Consider the following 4,363-nt stretch of genomic DNA (forward strand, 5'->3'; position numbering starts at 1 on the left):
AGAATTTAGCATCATAATAATCACAAACTATTGGAATTGCTGATAGTTTCGGTTTCAACCCAATGTCTCGAAGACCACGGCGAGTATGCCAAGTTTGTCATGTACAAGACACTCTGGAAAACTATCTCGTACGCAACATGTCCTACGGGTTGTGCCGTATGTGTAGTACAATCTAGATGATACACAGAGAATGTGCTTGCCATATCCATTGCATATGGTAAAGATAAGTTATTTCTCTTTGTTGTCATGCTATGGAAACTATTTTGACGGATACCTCCATAGTTTAGTAGGGTATGAGTTAAACTTGGGAAGCAATAAAGCATCCCGACGTTACTCGAGTACCCACAGAGATAGTAAATATGACTCGAGTTGAGCCAACAAATACCTCATCATGTCTAGCGATTTTAAAATATCTCCTTTCTCTCAATGAGAGTGGAAACATTGGACTTCCCCGAGTATAGAGTTTGTGGTGCATATATTCACAAGGCACATATAATTTTTCATCGGATTGACTCCCGTAGAAATCTATATATAGACATGAAGATTCTCAATATGAAAATCACTGTCAGATATATAGAATACATACAAATGTATTTGTACCAAAGTGTTGATACAATATATTGTGATATACAATATATATGATGACAACAATACTTATGTTGTTGTTACAACATCATAAATGGACATTAATTATATTGACCACTCAGGAGATTGAAAGACTATTCATAGTCTCCAAACATGTCGGTTGAGGCATATTCAACCATCACATTCTCCGTGCCCATAGGGTGCCGTCACAGCTGGTGATGTCGGATTCAAGGTTGAAGTAAGATTCAAACCTTTGCCCTTGAGGTTCATTGTATCCCAGGAATTGCTGATACAGAATAACCAGATGCTGAGATCTGAATCTAATGCCTCATAATGTATAAGACAACATTTTTCTGTTAGCGGTGTGATCCTGACTAGAGGTGAATCATGTGGTCTTGGATTGCACACACTATTCCACGAGACACAAGAGCGATCATGGTGTCCATGGCCCAGGTAGGGCAGTGGTGGCCATTGAGGGCGAATCCCTCAAATTCTCTAGCCATTGGCTACCAGAGATAATTAATTTATGAACAGTAAATTAAAGACCATCACGATTAGTGTTGTAATGAATTTTGCAAAATTAATGGATATTTCAAGTGTGAATCTCAAATTGCTAAGTATGACATCTTGCAGATAATCTCCGAAAGAGAGTAGATCTCGCAGCACTAGGGAGTATAATCTGATGAAATCAATAGATACTCACTCCTAATGCCTTTTGTCATGACTTAGTAAAATGTGTGGAAGAGCACTTTGTAAAGCAATCATAATGTCAAAACGACAAAATATAGGCTTTATCAGTAGTCATCGATAATCTGCGTAGGCAGTAGATCCATATGACTGCCTTTTGATCCCAATGCATCAATTTGAAGAAATCACTTTGAATTTTGCATTTTATTTGCACGAAATTAAAAATCTCAATTGCAAATAGACGTATTAATCTCGACATGTAGCGATCATGGAGATACATACATCATAGAAATATTCCGGAATACCTCGTACTCAACGGAGAAACAGTACTGCAGAGGTATTGAATTTATCTTTGCAAGAGATAAAAAAATCTCAATTGCAAATAATAGATGTAATGAATCTCAACATGTAGAATAACATGGAAATATATTACATCATATTTTATTCTGGAATACAAGGTACTCTACAGATATACATTACTAACGTAATGAATAATAATGATGTTGCAAACTTGATCCTCAAGTGAAAAACTTGAATTATGTAGATCTCCATTTAAATGAGATCTTGTATCAAATTGCAAGATAATTCAGTGGAGTGAATTAATATTTTGTGAAAGAAAATTGATCTCAACCGCAATGAGATTATTTTGCGAGAAAAAGAAATTTTCTCAATCGCAAATGTTGTGCGAGAAAACTTAATCTCAATCGCAAAACAATGTCGTTGTACTAATATGACATGTTATAGGAATTGCTAAAAAGCAAACACATTGAACATGCCACATATAATAACCACATATTTTCTGGAATGTTAAACTCAAGAGAAAATGGGCTAAATGATGATCGGTATATGGCCTAAACATTACCAGTGCTAATAAATAGCAAGTAGTTGGACCAAGATGCAATATCTCGAAACATCCCGAAAGTAGCCACAAAATGATGACAGACACAGGTTTTGGGCTATTCCGTAAATAGGTAAGCCGCAAGGGCTAAATTGCAAAACTAGCGAAGAGATAAGGTTCTATCTCTTTCCTCCCGAGCGATTTCCACCAGGAGAAATCCTGTAACCGCCTCATCGCCGTTTTGGCTCGACGGCCAGGGACACGACTATGAGCCCGCCATCGTCTCCACCGCAGGGAGCCACGCCAGAGGGAGCAGCCGCCACCGTTGCCGGAGGGCCAGCCTCGGGCCGTTGCCTCGGGCGCCGCCTGCATGGATGCAAGCCGAGGGCTACGACGTCGCCTCTGCCCGGGCCGTGGACCGCGCTGCCGCGCGCCTGAGGGCATCGCCATGCCTGGCACCGGCTGTTGGCCGCTGCGGCCGCCTCCAGGTGTAGCGCTGGGAGCAGCCGGGCCAAAGGATGCTGCCGCTCCGCTAGGAGGCTGGCCGAGGGAGCGCAGTCCGGGCCATGGGTCGCTGCCGAAGTTTGCCTTGGACGGCATTCAAACGACGCCCTGGAGGTTAGTGCTTAATTCGTGCATGAACGAAATTGGAATTGAATCACCTTTCTCTCTGGATTTTGTGCTTTTCTTCTCATTTGCATCTGGTTCCTTACCAGATCGAAAGACTTGCCGCGCCTGGGTGGGTGCTGGCCGCCGCCGTCTTCGCCGACCGCCATGGCGCGCGGAGATGCATCATGCGCCGCCATGGCGTGGGGGCCGTGGCCGGTAGCCGCTAGGAGCCACGGATGCTTGTGTAGCCGCAGGAGCCGAACATCGGATCCTGGCTCGCCGCATCGGCCTCTGGGGCCGAGGGGCGCCGTGCACCACACACAGGCCGGAGGGAGCGTCACTGCGGAGGGCCGGCCGTCTCGCAGCACCTTGTGCCACATCCGCCGCCGTTCTTCCGCTATGGCCTATTTCTCTAATCGAGAGCAGAGTGCGTGATAACGTGTTCGAGATCAACATAACAAATGATCGAACTATCTCTTTGCATTAGATGAAGTGCTATATATAGCACTGGAATAGGCGTTTACAAAGGGGGTGTCGGTTCTTTCGACAGAACCGACGCAATGGTTGGAGAAGTAACTGAAGGAAATATGCCTTAGAGGCAATAATAAAGTTGTTATTTATATTTCCTTATATCATGATAAATGTTTATTATTCATGCTAGAATTGTATTAACCAGAAACTTAGTACATGTGTGGATACATAGACAAACAGAGTGTCACTAGTATGCCTCTACTTGACTAGCTCGTTGAATCAAAGATGGTTATGTTTCCTAACGATAGACATGAGTTGTCATTTGATTAACGGGATCACGTCATTAGAGAATGATGTGATTGACTTGACCCATTCCGTTAGCTTAGCATTTGATCGGTTAGTATATTGCTATTGCTTTCTTCATGACTTATACATGTTCCTATGACTATGAGATTATGCAACTCCCGAATACGGGAGGAACACTTTGTGTGTTACCAAACGTCATAATGTAACTGGGTGATTATAAAGGTGCTCTATAGGTGTCTCCGATGGTACTTGTTGAGTTGGCATAGATCAAGATTAGGATTTGTCACTCCGATTGTCGGAGAGGTATCTCTGGGCCCTCTCGGTAATGCACATCACTATAAGCCTTGCAAGCAATGTAACTAATGAGTTAGTTGCGAGATGATGCATTACAGAACGGGTAAAGAGACTTGCCGGTAACAAGATTGAACTAGGTATTGAGATATCGACGATCGAATCTCGGGCAATTAACATATCGATGACAAAGGGAAAAACGTATGTTGTTGTGCGGTTTGACCGATAAAGATCTTCGTAGAATATGTAGGAGCCAATATGAGCATCCAGGTTCCACTATTGGTTATTGACCGGAGATGTGTCTCGGTCATGTCTACATAGTTCTCGAACCCGTAGGATCCGCACGCTTAACGTTCGGTGACGATCGGTATTATTATGAGTTTATGTGTTTTGATGTACCAAAGGTTGTTCGGAGTCCCAGATGAGATCAGGGACATGACGAGGAGTCTCGAAATGTTTGAGACGTAAAGATCGATATATTGGAAGGCTATATTCGGACATCGGAAAGGTTCTGAGTGGTTCGGGTATTTATCGGAGTACCGGAGAGTTAGGGGAATTCGCCGGGGAGTATATGGG

General features: G+C 43.2%; 2 long non-coding RNA genes across 2 annotated transcripts; one reads left to right on the plus strand and one right to left on the minus strand.

The window, feature by feature from the left end:
* Nucleotides 1–1,992: 1,992 nt before the first annotated feature.
* Nucleotides 1,993–3,110, minus strand: LOC141041571 (uncharacterized). Its single transcript, XR_012202063.1, has 2 exons — nt 2,824–3,110; nt 1,993–2,698 (listed from the first exon to the last, which is right to left on the minus strand). It is a non-coding gene; the product is annotated as an uncharacterized lncRNA (long non-coding RNA).
* LOC120975023 (uncharacterized) lies at nt 2,439–3,349 on the plus strand. The gene is made up of 2 exons (XR_012202062.1): nt 2,439–2,728; nt 2,827–3,349. It is a non-coding gene; the product is annotated as an uncharacterized lncRNA (long non-coding RNA).
* Nucleotides 3,350–4,363: the final 1,014 nt, after the last annotated feature.

This window comes from Aegilops tauschii, chromosome 2, assembly GCF_002575655.3.
Source record: "Aegilops tauschii subsp. strangulata cultivar AL8/78 chromosome 2, Aet v6.0, whole genome shotgun sequence".
Lineage (NCBI taxonomy): Eukaryota > Viridiplantae > Streptophyta > Magnoliopsida > Poales > Poaceae > Aegilops > Aegilops tauschii.